This window comes from Mastomys coucha, unplaced genomic scaffold, assembly GCF_008632895.1.
Source record: "Mastomys coucha isolate ucsf_1 unplaced genomic scaffold, UCSF_Mcou_1 pScaffold21, whole genome shotgun sequence".
Classification (NCBI taxonomy): domain Eukaryota; kingdom Metazoa; phylum Chordata; class Mammalia; order Rodentia; family Muridae; genus Mastomys; species Mastomys coucha.
The window spans coordinates 10,442,035-10,460,275 of NW_022196904.1; the positions used below are offsets into that span (position 1 = coordinate 10,442,035).

General features: G+C 37.0%; 1 pseudogene; it reads right to left on the minus strand.

The window, feature by feature from the left end:
* Positions 1–1,359: 1,359 nt before the first annotated feature.
* LOC116100377 overlaps positions 1,360–18,241 on the minus strand; it is a 37,893-nt pseudogene continuing 21,011 nt past the window's right edge.

An 18,241-nucleotide genomic window follows, 5' to 3' on the forward strand; every position in this document is an offset into this window, starting at 1 on the left:
TACATTTCCACAATGGAATACTACACATCTATTAAAAACAATGACTTCATGAAATTCACAGACATATGGATGGATCTAGAAAATATCCTGAATTAGGTAAGTCAGTCACAAAACAGCACACATGGTATGTACTCACTGATAAGTTAATATTGGTCATCCCATATACAGTCACCAAACCAGATACTATTGTGGATGCAGGGAAGTGTTTGCTGATGTGAGACTGATGTGGCTGTCTCCTGAGAAGCTTTTCCAGAGTCTGACAAATACAAAGGCAGATGCTTGCAACCAACCATTGGACTGAACACAGGGTCCTAGTTGGAGGAGTTGAAGAAGGGACTAAAGAAGCTGAGGGTGTTTGCAGCCCAATGGAGTGTCAACAGGCCAGAACGCCCTGGAGCTTCTGGGGACTGACCCACCAAAAAGGGTACACATGGAGGGATCCATGGCTCCTGCCACTTATATGGCAGAGGATGGCCTTGTTGACATCAGTGGGAAGAGAGGCCCTTGGGCCTGGATGTGTTCGATGTCCCAGTGTAGGGGGATGGCAGGGCAGGAAGATGGGAGTGGGTGGGTGGTTGTGGTAGCACCCTCATAGAGTCATGGGGATGGAGGATGGGATAGGAAGTTTCCAAATGAGAGAAGTAGAAATGTAAATAAATAAAGTATAAAAGAATATACATACATGCTTCTTTAGTAAGTAATTAAGCCGGTATTCATTCAAAGAATGATAAATACATAAATACTGAGTAATACTTATTTAATTTCCATAGCATCACACTTAGAAACTTTTGTCATGACCAATCTAAGTTAATAAAATCCCAAATAAATGATTTATTTAAATGAAAATAAAATGTTTTAAAGCTAGAATTTTATGAAGTAAATTAAAATTTGCAGATAATACACAACAAAACTGTAATAAAAGTAGCAAATATTTTATGATTCAAGACTCCTAGTTTCTAGGCTGATGTGATGACTTTCAAAGATGGAGAGATATTAGTAGTACTGTATTGCTTAGGTGGAGGACCTGAGATCAGTTCCTAGGACCCAAAGCAGGAAGTTTACAGCTGCATGCAACTGTAGGTCCCTTGGAACCAATGCACTCTTCTGGTTTCTGAAGGCACTAAAAACAGAAAAGTATACACACCACTACCACTACTGCCACCACCACCACCACCTTCACTACTACCCCCAAACCACCATTACTTTTGCTACTAGTAGTATTTGTTACACTATCTTTTAAAAACTCATCCTCACAATTCCACAACAGGATTTATTCTATGACCACATTCAGTTATTCAGGTATAGAACAACAAGAACATAAACATTAGTGTTCATAAAATATTTAAAAGTTTTGAAAACTTATTCCCATGGGAACATCCCTAGAGGGAATCTGGCCATTTTCTCCTGGAATACTTTATTGAAGGTTTCAGCTTGGGCTACTGTGAAGTAATTCTTCCAGTCCCCAGTTGTGCCTGGTAAATGTGAAGCAGATACATAGATTGATTAAGAAAGGTCACAACACTGCTATAGCTCCTTCCATCATATTCTTACCATTTATTGGATAAAGAACACACAGTCAAGAAATCACACAACCGTTTTCTATAAAAAATCCTTAAGCCCTGAAACCATATATACAGACTTCTCCTTCTCTGGAAATTATGTCCCTTTTCTCTCAAACTTTATGCTAGACAATCTAACAGTGACAGCACTTGCTTGACTTTCTTATATATCCAGATTATTCCAGATTCCCATCAAACCTGTTCCCATCATGCTATCCAACTCAACAGTGTTTACCATATCAATGATCCAAACAGACTTCAATTGTTCTGTGCACATCTTATTATTTACTTTTAGAAGTTCATCACCGCATGCAAGCAACTTTTAAATAATATCTTAAAATAGTTTCTATTTATGTGTGTGGGTTCACATGAGTGCTGCAGATACACACAGTTATGTGCAGCATTTTGACTGTCTTGATTTTCCCACTAGAGACAGGGGACACAGCCACTACCAGCTGAGGACACTGCAGGACTTCTGTTTCACTGAGCCATGGTGTTTTTGATGCATGGGATCTCCATAATTTCAGACTCTGTCCTTTGTAGCACTGTCTCTTCTGATTGTACATTGGGTTTTCCCCACTCCATTCCAGAATGTCTGTAGTTTGTGCCTTAGAGATTGTTCAGCTGCTCATGCTGTTTTGTGTCTTCCTTCAGCCCAGATGGCTAATACCTTTGACACAATTACATCTTGCTCTTTTTCTCCATATTAATGACACTGTAGCCTTCTCTTCCCATCTTTCATTTGTAACCCAGCATGCCCCATCCTTGCTTCATTTCCTAGTTGTGGCACTGTGATGTGTTCCATGCACTTGTGCTTTGAATATACACACAGAATATGCATCTAATATATTTGAAAAGAAAGTGTTTCTGAAATTACTAAATGGTTCATTTTGCAAAGAATGCCAGACATAGAGACATATTTACTGTGGACTTTTCTTTTAGTGAATTCATGAATACATGAGAAAGGTATATGCAGTGCTATTATTTTACAGAGGGAAAATTAGTCTTTGAAATGTCACCCAGTGATATAGTGATAAATGTGTATTTGAATCCAAAAAGATTGACAATAGAAGTAGTGCTTTTCTTTTATCACATTACTTTTTTTCTGTATCATCACATAACTTAATTTTAATTCCCCAGAGGGTTGTATTAAAGAAAATATAAAGAATTCATAAAAATGTAAACCTCTTATACAGCATATTCAAGTAATATACCCTACCTTGATATGAATATGAAAATGTCATCTAATAAGGTGGTACCTATCAGTGTCCATTGCCACTCTCAAGTTCCTTATTTTCTTCATTATTAGAATGTATTTTCTTATTGTTTTCCACAGCATACCTGGATCCTGATAAGTTAAACCAGATAGATGCTGGACTACAAAAATTGGAACAAATTCAATACAGCTTCCCAATGAAATAAATCTATTCATCTGAGAAAACCACATGTTTGGAGGTACAGACATGGAGTTTTAATACACCTATATCAAATTCCTGTGTATCATATAGATGCATATTTATTTTTTCCTTCTTTCAAAATTTCTCCAATCTCTTGCATGTTAGAAGGCAGGATAATCCTAACATATGATTTCTATTTTCAGTGTAAGGGAATGCCAGGATGGGAAGGTGGGTGAGTGGCGGAGAACTGTCAAAGAGGCAGGGGAAAGGGGAAGGAATAGGTGGTTTCCAGAAGGAAGACCTGAAAAGGGAATAACATTTGAAATATAAGTAAAGAAAATATCCAATAAGATAGAAAAAATAAAGAAGATTTAAAAAGAAAGAAAGAAAGAAAGAAAGAAAAGAAGAAAGAAAGAAAGAAAGAAAGAAAGAAAGAAAGAAAGAAAGAAAGAAAGAAAACGAACTTCCTCCTAGTTCTGGAGGCTGGAGGTCTCACATCAGGGTGTTATCCAGACCGTTGTAGGCTTTTTTGGGGGGAGGCTGCAGATGGCAGGCTTCTTCCTCTGTCCTTAGGTTATCTTCCCTTTGTGTCTCTGACCAATGTCTTCTGAAGATACCAGTGAAAATGAATGATGTCCCAGATACTGTGTTCTGTAACCATACAGTGTGAAGTAATGTGGGCTGGGACTTTTGAGGTTTGTCAGAAGGTACAAACTTCCTACACATGTCTTGATTGCAGCATTGCCTTTACAAAATTCTTGTCAAACAAATATTGGCTGAATGAGGGTGAACATCTCTCATTTTCTGCAGTGTCTAAATATGGAATTACAATAACTACAATTGCATGTGGAAAATTATTGTTTGGAGGTTTAGACCAGATTCATCTCAAGAACTTGAATGATTGAGTCTCCTGGGTAAAGCTGACAAAGTAGATCTCCAGAGGCAATAAAAGATATTGAACTTGTATCTTGAGAGACGAACAATTAAAGGATATGGGAAAATAGGTCTATTGAATTCTTCCTGGCTAAGGCAAGTCTAACACTTAATACAGCTTTTTAATGCTTTTTGATTTAGGGGATTTAGTTATCTAATGGTAAATAATGAAATTGTTTTTAGCATTAATCTTTGATTTGTTCATACTGTCATGATTAAAAAAATGGCACCAATTTGATAGAGGAATTAATTGATCAGACAAATATTATCTTTATATACTTTTTCCTTTCAAAATTGTTTCCAGACATATCTATTTCATTATCCTTTATAATGAAAGAGTGAAGTAAACGGGTAGTGAAGTTGGTGTCCCCCATCAGTGACCTGGTTTCCAGAGGTACATGGCATACTAGATATATGTCATGTTAGTATAAGAAAAATAATCCCTAAAATATGAGTTGTCTTCAAATGGAAAAAAATGCTACATATAATCACTAGGATAAATAAATTTCAAGACACTTATGCTGTCTGATCAAGTATTTTGACAGAACTATATTATAGCTACTGTTCTTATGTATATATATAAATATATATTCTTCCTGTCATCTATTCTACATCACAATTTAATAGAGCTTTTTCATTTCTTTAGGTATTTAATAACAGACATTTATGTTCATATACTGCTTTTCCTCTCCCAAATTTTGATTTATTATAGGAAATCTAAGAGCACGCTGCTTCTCTTATATGAGATCTTCAGTTCTAGTTCAGAGAAATATGTCTCTACAGGGTCTAGAGTTCAGGAGTCTGAGGGCATCTAGCAACAGCAGTGTATTCTTCTAGAGCTCTTGGTCTTTAGTGTATAAAGATTTAATGTATAAAGACTCATTTTCTTGTAGTGAGTGGTGACATACCATTATGTTTAAATCTGAGTCAAAATTTTCTATTATGATAATAAAAGTATTGGATTAAATACAGTCTAGTAACTAATTTGACTTCATTTTATCTATGAAAACTCCTGATATCTTTATATTCTTAGTATTCAAATCTTATACTCTGAATCAAAAGAGGACTGAAGGTACAGGCTAAAATATTCAAATTATGGGTAAAGAAAATTAAACCCATAACTCTTTACTTCCTTCATTTATACCCATGTTTTTATTCATTGTTAAATATCTGATGACTGACACTTTTGTTCTTCTACTTTGAGTTCCATCTCACCTATCATTACCTAATCAGGTCTAGATGAGGCTCAGGGTATGATTCATTCTGGCAAAGTTATTCTAGAACTGTACAGAAATGAAACTACACACACAATCTGCTTCTAGCATAGAGAGGTGGCACAGAAATAGAGAGGATTGAAATTCCCCTTCCTGGAGAGATAATTAAGAAAGAAGAGAGGGGTCATGAACCTAACAATCTAAACATAGGTTGGCAAATACCATCAGATTTTAGTGCTAGAAAATTTTCTTAGTCATTCTGGGGTCTACTGTAGGCCTATATTGGGGCAGCAATCTTGACCTGTTCAATATCTTTTCCAACTGTCCATGTAATTTTTGTGGTTCTACGGTAATCATTTAAGATATATCTTTGGTTTACTGCATTATTCTTATTTATATTTTAGAGTCAAGGATAATGATACAGGGAACGTTACAATGCCTCATACAAACATTAATACTTTCTCATATTTTCATTGAAGTTATTGGACATCATCTTTTCCAATCTCAAGTTTGTCTCTCAGAATAAATCAACTTTTCAGAGCATCTGAAGCCCACATCTTCTCCATAAAAACATTCCACTGTAATGTCTGTGAGAAGCTGTCAGTGACAATCAGTGACTCTCAATATATTCTCGACAACTTCTTAGCAATCCATTGGTACAATAAGCCCTTCACATGTTCCAGCATATTCTGAAGCTAGACAATATCTTTACCTTTTCTCATGAGCTTCAAGCCATTAGTAACCACATCTTCATTGGTAAGAGTAAAAGTGGAAATTTTGTTTTCTTTCATGGCTTGGAAGGAGCTGTACTTGAGGACAAGATCCAGCTCATCCACTTCTAATTTTTTCCTTAGGAAGTCACAGATCTTCTTTATGGTTCTCTTTGTATCCTAAAAGAAGAAGAAACAGAAATTAGGGTGGTAAATAGAGAGCTCTGAGATAAAGATGGAAATAAGGCATCTGTGTATAGAGGATTAGAAAAGGGATAGGAAGGAATGCATCAGCAAATGAGAGAGCATGAGTGGGGTTTAGACAAATAAAGCCATGGAAGAGATGGAGGAAGAACTCACATACAACATTTATATATTGAGTGGGCTTTGAATGTGGCTGATCTCTGTTCTCTAAAAGACAGAGGCTGAGGTTTCAGTTTAGAGAGGAGAAAATATTACAGACATTGTCTCCTACAACCAAGGTTAAACATCACTTTGCTGAGGATAATGTCCTTAAATTTCAAACCCACCTGCCTCTATCTCCACATTGTTGTGGTCAAAGTTGTATGCCAATACACTCACTAAGTATACTGTGGTTTTTTTTCTTAAGACAGGGCCTCACTATGGAGTTTTTTCTTGTGTGATAAAAGTTGCTATGGAGACCACTATACCTCAAGCTCATAGAGATCTAACATCTATCTATCTGGCTTTTTCCTCCCAAGTCCTGGAATCGAAAGTATGTACAACCATACGTAATCTGCTCTGGGATGTTTAAAGAACCTTATAGAAATGTTGCTAGATAATGATCAAGGCAAATGAAGAAATGTACACAAAGACCTCAACAGAGATTAAAGTCTGTGCCAGATAATATTGTTTTCTTAGGCTATGAGAACAATAGAGATTTTACAACAGTTTCATAAAACTGTTCTCAATATTTATTACTTGGGGGAAATAATGAGATTTTTTTTTGAGTAAGCATCTCAGGTTACAGTATAGGTGGGCATCACATTCACAATTTTTCTGTCTCCAACTGTTGTAATAATATCTGTGTACTACTATGATTAATTTAATTCTAGGATACAGCCATTACAAGGCAAAATCTTAGGATCCCTAAAATTGTGCTTTGAATCCTAGCCCCACCCTGTAGCCATGAGGTCTTATTGGTTTAAAACTTTTTTTTACATATTTACCATATTTCCACTTAATATTTTTATGAAGGTAAGCAATCATGACAATAACTGAAAAAATGTGTTAGATGGTAAGAAAGGAGACTTTTGTCAATCTGCATTAGTGTGCAACAGATAGCTAGGTAGTGATTCTTTCTAGGGAAAACTGAATTTCATGATGATTAATTAAAAGATTCTACATTTGGGAAGTAGAGAGTTATGAAAGTTTTTCTTTAATGTAAACATTTTTCTTCCTGAGAGTTAACACTAAGAATTCAAATTATTTTGAATAATTTTATCTTTGGTGTTTGTTTGGCTGAACTTTAATTTTTTATTAATAATTATCTTTCTCCATCCCTTCAGTGAAGCAAGTAGGATGACAGTAGATCTTCCCCTTTCCTACTGCTTTTCTAGATTCCACGCACAAGTCTCATCCTTAGCTCTGCAGCAGAAAACCTGTGACAGCACTTATGTTCTCTAGTGGATCCAAAGATTTTTCCCTTCTAAAATTGCTCCCTCCATTCACTGGATTAAGTTCATGTATCCAAGTTCATCACTCCAGGGGAACTCACAAACCACTCAGGCCAGGGAAGTAGGTAGACTATTAGCAGATATATCTTCTCTTTTCCCTATGTGTCTCAAAGTCCAATCACCCAGTCTCATACTTATCTCTGCAGGTAAACACCAAACTTTGGGGGGTGAGTTGCTTTGCCTCCAACACCAGAATGCACTCCTGAGGAAGCCATAACATATTATGACAAAGGAACCAATTATGTTACACCTTCAGAACTTCATCTCTCCTTCCATTCTTCAAATTCAATCCCTGAGTCTCATCCCCACCTGTTTATCAAACCTTCTGCTGTGGCCTCTTCTCACTATATGGCCCCATTCCTAGGAGACTGACTAAGGAGATCCTGCTGGATCACTCTGTTTTCCTCCCTCTTGTGAAGTCTCTCTATGGAGTTCAGCCTAGCACCATTTCTAACTCTCAGGTCCCACAGCCCATAAATACATCTTACCTGATACCACAATGTAATTCTTACAGGTTACATAGAGCTACCACATTCTCCTAATAACCAGAGTGAAACAGAAGCGAGAGAAATATTCTCCCACCCAATAAAGACAAGACCAGATATCAGCACCTAGAATTATTATCTTCTTAATATAAGATGCCCAAATGCCAGTGTAAAAACAAAATCATTAACAACCAGGACAATATATCTCCACTGGAGTCCAGCAATCATAACACAGCGGGTCCTGAATATTTCACCATAGCTGAGGCACAATGATAATATCCTTAAAACAGCTTGTATGAATAAAATAGTTGTCTTTTAAAAGGAAATTAATATATCCCTTAAAGAATCAATGAAACCACAAAGAATCAGTGTGAAGAAATGGATTAAAGTGATTTATACCTGAGTATAATTAGAATCAATTCAAAAAATCCAAAATGAAGGAAATCTTAAAATGAAAATTTTAGGAACTCAAACAGGTATCTCAGAGGCAAGCTTCACCAACAAGTACAATAGACAGAATACAGCTCTTTATTGAAAACATGATAGAATAAATAAGTACATTAAAGAAAATATTAAATATGAAAAACTCCTGGCACATCATTTCCAGAAATTCTGCATTACTACTATGAAAAGACCAGATCTATGAATAATCAGAATAAAAGAAACAAAGGAAACACATTTCAAATGCCCAGAAAGTATGTTCCACAAAATTATAGAAAAAATAATAACCTGAAGAAAGAGCTGCCTATCAAAATTCATAGGTATACAGAACACCAAGTAGATTGGACCAGAAAAAAGTTCCCATAACACATAATAGTCAAAACATTAAATGTAAAGAACAAATTATGAAAGGATGTGCAAGGGCTAGGATGGGGGAATAAAGTGGGAAAGGGGAAGGGAGAGGGGTTGTGGAAGGGAGTACAGGGAGAGACCAGTAAAATTAAGAGGTATTTGAGAAGTAGTATTGAAACCTGGTAAAGTGGAAACTTCCTAAAATTTATGCATATCCAAAGGTTATCAAAGTGAAAACACCATATAATGGCCATCTCATGTCACAAAGACAGAAAGAATGAAAAATTCTACTACTAGGATTGGGTTACACTTAATTGAGTTTTTGGCCAAATGGTCCCCATGGGAATCCCTCTCAAAAACTCAGACTGTTGCTTAGAGTACAACTTGATCTCAATAAACTGAAAGCAAGCTGCCATTGCTAAAGACAATACCTATACAAATTTGTGAATGTGAAGATGTCAAGCTGGTCCCTACAGAGAATCTCCACTCTTACATTCCAATGTCTTGAGTACAGAAAGACACTCTGCAAGCCCCACAAAGAGAAACGCAATCATCAAACTAGACATAAATCCTTCTATCTATAGTGGTGTACTCTATGAGATTAGTTAGATCAGTCATGGTTGAAATCTTATGGCAATAACCAACCAATAACTGATTTGACTTAACTCCCATTGCATGAGATGGAGCCCATATACTAAACTGTTTGGGTGACCAAGAACCTGAGACTAGATAACCCAGTGACCTATGGAAAAAACAAATAATGCTCTTAAAAAAGAAAAAGAGAAACATAGCAGTAAAATGTCTCCTAACGATATTCTGCTATATGCATAGATCAGTGCCTTTTTTACACATCATCAGAGAAACTTCCTCTTGCAGCAGATGGGGACAAATATAGAAGCTTATAGACATATATTATAGAGAACAAGATGCCCTACATGGATGTCTCCATCAAATCCCTCTTTCCAGAGCTCAGGGAACCTTTCTGAAAAGAGGCTGAAAGACTGTACAGGCAAGAGAAAATTGAGCTCACCAAGAGATATACACCCTCAGAGACTGAAGCAGCATAGACAGAGCTTGGGTGGTTCTTTCCTATATACTCTGTGTCTGTATAATTGCCTCCCATTTAGTGTTTTCTTGAGATTCCTCAGTGAGTGAATGAGTGGGTCTCTGATCCTAGTACTTTCAATCAGACTCCTTTCCTTTTGTTGGTTTGGCTTTCTAACTTTGATGTGATAGTCTTTGTTTTATCACACATCATTTGGTTTACACTTGTACAGCATTGTTCACTATTGGAGGAGGTCATGACAAGAAGTCAAACAGCACAGGAACCTGGTAGTTGGTGCTGATGCTGAGGCAATAGAGGCATGCTGCTTGTTGGCTTGTTCATCATGGTATATGCAATTACTTTTTCTTGAAGAACCCAAGGACAGCAGCATTCACAAGGGGCTGGGCCTTCCCGCTTCATTCAATGATTAAGAAAGTGCATTGCAGGTTTGCCAACAGCCTGCAGGGCACCTTGTGGAGGCCTTTTCATAATTAAAGTTCCCTCTGATCAGGTGATTCTAGCTTGTGACATGTTAACACACATCTATCCAGCACATTATTTTATATTGCATTCTATTATATTTTCTTTTCTTGATTTGAGAGACTTTTTGTTGGACTAGATTTCTTTAGAGGAAAAACTTGAAATGTGGGTAGGTAAGAAAGCATAGAGGATCTGGAAGGCCTTGAGTAGAAGGTGAATATGATCAAAATACATTCACATTTAAAAGTTCTTTTAATTAATAAAAAGATTAATTTTAAAGAGCAAAGCAAAGAAACAAATGCCACAGTTCTCAGTAAACTTCTTCATTACTAGGGTCTGCTTCTTAACTGAGTGGTGACTGTAAGACTGATGCTCACCTTTTTCATGTCTTCATAGTACAGTACCAAGAAGTTGTCCCATCCTCTCATGGACAGCCAGCCACAGATGTGCTCAAACCATGATCCATATATGACTGTGTACAGGGAGAAGTAAAGTGTCAGTTACAAAGCACTAACACAGAGTCTGCTTGAGTTTTTTCATTTTCTGAAAATTGCTGCAGAAAGCTTCATTAAAAATCTAACTAGTTTGTATTTATTGCATTAAACATGATGCTTGAGGCAAGTACACAAATAGAGAACTGATAAAATCAAGTTCATTAATAAACTCATTACCACACAGACTTATCACTGATGCCATAAGGAGTATCCTACTGCCAAGTTGCAAGGACAGAAGTATGTGCCAGGGGAAATCTATCACACCAATACAGAAATCAAGAGGGGATTTCTGGGAATACCTGCCTCCTGGTGAGGTGTACTAGAAAGACAGAAAGATTTGATGGCAGAGATGGGAGAATGGTATTTTATATGGTGTTGGAAAGAAAGTATAGCAACCTGTTGGCTAAAATCTAATGGAGGTATGAATCAAAGCTATACGACCTCATTAATAATCAAACCAACATAGTGAGGGTAATAAGGCACATTTCTGCATGTGTATGAGAGAAAGAGGGAGACAGAGAGAAAGAGAGACACAGAGAGAGAGACAGAGAGAGAGAGAGAGAGAGAGAGAGAGAGAGAGAGACAGAGAGAGAGACAGAGAGAATGCTTTGAGGTTTAGAATTACCGTAGCATATGTATTGAAGGCAGATCTGCAACTCTCTTTGGGGGTATCCTTTGCATTTCTTATTTTTCAATTTTCAGTCCTTGGTTTTTCACATAATGCTCTTATCCTGCATTGATCTCACATGCTACAATTCACATGTGTCTGTTCAGACATGCCAAGTAGTGCAATAATGACAAAATTGCAATGGGGTAACTTAAACGGTGTCTTATTGGATTTGAGGCTTGAGCCATGGGATCGAATTCATATCTGGTACTATAAACCTGGTCATGAACCCATGGCTGGAGATGTCATAGTTATAAACTAGGGTTCCAACTCTCATTTTACTAAATGGTCATATTGTCAAACTACCATCTAAAAATTTGTATTTATTCCCATGGATTTGACCTGTTCTTTATTTTTTTAGAGTTTTTTTTTTGCAGCTAGGTTTAGTTAATGCAGAGACACATAAGTGATCAAAATGTACAGCATAATTGTGAGTACTCAGTCATTGATGTTATTTCTATCACTCGCTACCCAAGGATCAGGAAATATCATGGAACAAGAAGTAGAAATTAAAAGTTAGAGAATGGGGTAGAGTGTTTTGAAATTGTCCTCTGTGAATATTGTCCTCTGAACATGAATTGGCTGTTAGGCAAATGTGCTCATATCATTAATGGTTGCCTGTAGAAAAACTGAATAACAAATAGTCTGTTAATATCCCAGGATGGATGGGGGAGGGTGTCCTGAAACCCAATCCTCACTAAAGATGTATTTGCAGTTGATGATGACTAGATGAGAAAGACTTCCACATTCTTCTGGTCTAGGACAACTCTAATGTTTCTCATGTCCACATGGATGGCCCCACATCCATGCACATATGAGCATAACAAATTATCCTCAGTGGGTTGTATTGTTTTGAAAATTTCAAGTTGTGGTATGGACATATTGCAGAATGTATAGTGTGTTGGAGGGCTTACTGACACATCTAGCAGAACATGATATACTATCTTTACATTTTCAGTTTTCAAAGAATAAAATACTATGTAAAACAAAAATTATGACAAATAAATTAAGCACAACAAATGACATAGGAAGGTCTAATACTTGTCTAAATAAAATTTTAAAAGCAGATAACTCAGGAAGAAGAAGCCAATAAATGATGCTAATTAACTTTACTTTTGAAGGACACTAGTTCAAATATCTAACACCTATTTATTCCATGAATCAAAGGGGGAAGGAGTCCACAATGAACAGACAAGCTGAAAGTGTATATGGATTGTACAACATTGGACCTATTTCTCCAATTACCAAATTAGAGAGATCATTCAATGACAATCAACCAATTTCTAATTCCTCATATTTTTGGATTTCAATTGATTAGGATATGTTGGCAATATTAATTTTCATATTAAGATATTAAGAAAAAGTAATTGTTACTTCCTGTTGTGTTTGTTGTAAGAGGTGGAATTAGGTTTGTATGTGTTTGTTGAAAAATTATTTTCTTGCTTCTTCTAGGGTATAGTTTTGCTCCTTATGTTGATGTTTTCCATCTAATATCCTTTGTAGGCCTGGATTTGTGGAATGATATTGTGTAAATTTCATTTTGTCATGGAATATCTTGTTTTTTCCATCTATGGTAATAGAGATTTTTTCTGGGTATAGTAGCCTGGGCTGGCATTTGTGTTCTTGTAGGGTCTGTATGACATCTGCCCAGGATCTTCTAGCTTTCATAGTTTCTGGTGAGAAGTCTCATGCAGTCCTGATAGGCCAGGCCTGCCTTTATATGTTACTTGACATTTTCCCCTTACTGATTTTAAAATTCTTTGTTTAGTGCATTTGGTGTTTTGATTATTATGTGATGGGAGGAATTTCTTTTCTGGTCCAGTCTATTTGGAGTTCTGTAGGTTTCTTGTATGCTTATGGGCATGTCTTTCTTTAAGTTAGGGGAGTTTTCTTCTATAACTTTGTTGAAGATATTTACTGTCCCATTACCTTGGTGTCTTCACTCTCTTCTATACCTATCCTTAGGACAGGTCTCCTCATTGTGTCCTGGAATTCCTGGATGTTCTGGGTTAGGAGGTTTTTGCTTTTTTGCATTTTCTTTGACTGTTATGTCAATGTTTTCTATGGTTTCTTCCGCTGTGAGATTCTCTCTTTTATCTCTTGTATTTTATTGGTGATGCTTGCATGTATAACTCATGATTTTTTTTCCTATTTTTTCTATCTTCAGGGTTGTCTCTCTTTCTTATTTCTTTATTGTTTCTATTTCCATTTTTAGATTCTGGATGGTTTTGTTCATTTCCTTCACCTGTTTGATTATGTTTTCCTGTAGTTCTTTAAGGGATTTTTGTGATTCCTCTTGAAGGGCTTCTAGCGGTTTACCTGTGGTTTCCTATATTTCTTTGAGGGAGTTATTTATATCTTTCTTAAAGTCCTGTATCATCATCATGAGAAGTGATTTTATATCTGAATTTTGCTTTTCCAGTGTGATGGTGTGTTCAGGACTTGCTATGGTGAGAGTATTGGGTTCTGATGATTCCAAGTGACCTTGGTTTGTGTTGTTTATATTCTTACAACTGCCTTCTGCCATCTGGTCATCTCTACTGCAACCTGCCCTTGCTAAATCTGACTGGAGCCTGTCCTTCCTTTGATCCTGTTTGTGTCAGAAATCCTCAGAGTCAGGGTGTTTCTGTGATCCTGTGATTCTGGAATCCTGTGATCCTGGGCTTGTTAGAGCATCTGAGAGTGGAGCTTCCTCTGGGTTTTTTTGGGACTGGCTGTGGAGATTGCACCCAAGGTCTGCCCAGATGGACCGGGAGGAAACTGAGCCACTGGGCTGGTAGAGTTCCTGTGTGCCTGACCCTGCTGGTCCCAGTTACTCCCAGTGTTGGGATAAATGTTGTGTCCTCCTGAAATTTGCTCTTGGGCATGTTAGAGCTCCTGGGAGTGGAGCTTCCTCTGGGTGTTTTGGGACTGGCTGTGGATCCCGCACTCAAAGTCTGCCTACCTTCAGAGTTTCAGTCCAGTATCATCATGTTTGAAAATGGCAGCATCCAGGCAGGCATGGTACAGGAGGAGGTGAGAGTTCTACATCTTCATCTGAAGGCTGCTAGCAGAATATTAATCAACCCTCAGCTCTTAAATGTGCAAACAATAAGAGAGTTTCAGGTAGTGAGCATTATATTGGGTTGCTATATTATACCTTTTTCTCCAATGTTCAGGGATCATTTTGGATGGGTTGGGACATATTATAGAGGCAGAAGTGGTGGATGACTTTACTAAAACTGTGTTTTCTGGACACTTCACGGTAGCTGGAAATATGAACTCAGTAGTTGTGATAACATGTGCAAGTTCTTTACAAGTTTAAGCCAAACTAAGTGACAAATGGAGCTAAAGGTTGGTCATAATGAGCCAAATTTGAGGTACTACTAGCAATTGATAGCTTCCTTAAGAGAGCCAGTTCATTTAATGAGTGTTTACCCAACTCCCCTGGATATTCATATACCTGAAAATGTATAGGCAGCTTTAATTGGAATAGACAGTTTTAAGAATTAATGGGACTTGAAGTGAGAGGCTGTCTAATATGGTGACACACTATTTTCTGTAACTTCAGTTCCAGAGGATCTAATGTACACCTGGCCACTGCAGGTAAGAGATGCATGTGTTTCACAAACACAAACACACACACACACACACACACACACACACACACACATATATATACATATATATATAAAAGGCACTTCAACATAAAATAAAAATAATTCTTTAAAAAATGAATATACAAATTTGCATGCTTATGGAATAAGAAGAGGATATGGAAGAAATCAGGGAAGGGAATGAATATGATATTTATGCAGTATATGGAATTATTAAAATGTTAAAAGATATATTTAAAACATTTCATACAAAGATAGATCATATAGATGATAAGTGAACCCAAAGAACATAGGTATTTTAACAGTTAGAAAGAAGATCAATGAAAGAAATACCTCATTTTACAATTATATACATTCAGAGAAAATGGAAAGCCCTTGAAAGTTGAAGTTAATAAACTGTTTTATAAAGATTTAATTTAAGTTTTTATCTTGTAAATGCTTATGTGTTCTTATGTGAGATTGCACGTATGTGTGGGTACAATTGCATAGGAGAGAAGATGATGTCAGTTGCTCTGAAGCTGGAGTTATAGAAAGTCATGACCCACTCAGGGTGTGAGTACTTGGAAATAGACTCCATTCCTCTTATAAAATAGCAAGTGCTATTGACCATTGAGCCATCTCTCCAGACTCTAATTCTATCATTTTCAAGAAAAAGATATAAGAGCAAATTTTTTGAACAATAAAAAGCAGAAATTAGCACAAATTCAAAATTATAAAAGAATAAATAGATTTTAAAAAGGGATTTGTGGGATTGTTTTATAGCTCAATGTATAAAAGTGCTTATCATATAAGCCCTATGATCAGATCTTTCTCTTAACCTGCATAAATTATAAGGAAATGATTGACTCCACAAAATTGCCCTCATGTTCTCACTGATGTTCTGTGACATGTGTGTATCCACACAGACACTATGCACATATACACCCCAGATAATAATAATAAAGAAAATATCTTTAGAGGAAAAAAGAAATAGGAAATAGGGTATAATCTATAAATATCCTAGAAGACTGTCTTAATGACACATCATGAAGATAACATTGGCCTGTCTGTATGTCTTTGAAACATTGTCCTGATTGTTAATCATTGATGTAGAAGGATAATGTACATTGTAGACAGCACTATTCCTTACTCTGTGGGATCTTGAGAAGTATAATGGAGGAAAAATCTAGGTGAAGTCAAAAAAGCAAAGGCCTACATGTTTAACCTCTCCCTTCTGATGACTGTGTAAATAAAGAAAATATATTGAAGTCAGTAAGAGAGAATTGCTAAGCCAAATATAAAGGGATGTCTCTGAGAATAACAGATTCATCAACTATAGTTGTAAAGGCAGGAAGGGTGGAAATCTGTATTTCAAGTTCTAGAAAGACAACCACTGACAAGTCAAGAGTACTATACCTGGCAGTGTTACTTGTCATAACTGAAGGAGAAATAAAAAACTTTATATGTTGAAAAACGTGTGGTATGAATTAATGGCCATCAAGACTGTTCTTCAAAATAGACTTGAGAAAAACAATTGTATCCTTAAAACCACAGCAGCATAAGTTAGTTTCAGCAATCAACTTGACACATCCCAGTGTTACCTTAGAGTCTCAGTTAAGAGATTGCCTCCATCAGATTTGCCTATGACTATGTATTTGAGTGATTTTCTTTGTTGATCATTGAGGTGTTAGGGCCCACAACATAAAAATGTGGAACATATCTATATGAGAAACCTAACAGAGTGAGACTCTGATTAAAGTAATAAGCTAATTTTAAAAAATTACTTTCTTTATTTACATTTCAAGTGATTTCTCCTTTCCCAGTTTTCCCTCTGAAAAACAAACCAAACAAACAACAATAACAACAAAAAGAACAAAATCTTGTTCCCTGCCCTCCTCCCCTGGCTCACCAGCCCACACTCTCCTGATTTCTGGTTCTGGAATTCCCCTACGCTGGGGCATAGAACCTTCAATGGACCTAGGTCCTCTCCTCCCATTGATGACCAACTAGACATTCTGTCTTAGTCAGGGTCACAAACCCCAGCTTGTGTCAAGTTAACACACAAAAACAGCCAGTATAATTGACCCCTTGTCAACTTGACACACAAACACATCACTATTAAGCCTCAACCCTTATTTTCTTATTCATCCCCAATATCTAAAGTCCCACAGTCTTTACACAATAAAAGTTCAATCAATTTAAAATGTCCAATATCTTTTAAAATTCAAAGTCTCTTAACTGTGGGCTCCATTAAAATACATTCTTCCTTCAAGAGGGAAAAATATCAGGGCACAGTCACAATCAAAAGAAAAACCTATATCTGTGATCTAACTCATGATCTTCTGGGCTCTTCTAAGGGCTTTGGTCACTGCTCCAGCTTTGCCTTTTGTAGCACACATCTTGTCTCCTGTGCTCCAGATGCCTGTACTCCACTGCTGCTGCTGTCCTTGGTGGTCATTGCATGGTACTGGCATTCCCAAAACACTGTTGTAACTAGGCTTTACCAATAGCCTCTCATAGACTGTCTTTATGGTGCCAAGCCTCAACTCCTTTGCATGACACGTTCAATCCTGGGCCATCAACAGCAAACTGATGCTGCACCTTCACTTATGGCCTTCCACAGCCTCTCACTGTGCCAAGCCTCAGAGGCTCTTCATGACCCCTTCGTACTTGTCAAAACCAGTACCACCTAGGTGACTCTTACACTTTACCAAGTACTGCTGCAGCACAAGGTATAACCTTGGCTATCTCTGGAGCACAGCCTCTTTCCTCTCAAAAAACACTTCTGAGAAGATGTCACCTCAGTGATGCTGGTCTCTTCTTAATCACCGCTAATTACTTAGCTCCAGCTAACCAGCATCAATAGTCCCAGTAATGCAAAGTTTTCACTTTAGTAGTTCTGGTATTGTGTTAACCACAGCTGATACTTCAGCCCCAGCTAATCAGAACCACAGAATCTTCACAATCAAACCAACATGGCCCTGATAAGAGTCTTTAATCTTCCCTCTGAAATTTCACAAGCCAGGTCTCCGTCTTCTGCACTGTTCTCAACATGATCTTCCAAGCTCCTACAGAACATCCCAAGAGTTCTTAGCAATCAGTGGCTCTTCCAGCTCAAAGTTCCAAAGTCCCTCTACAATTCTCCCCAAAACATGGTCAGGTTGTCACAGGAAAACCCCACTATGCTGGTACC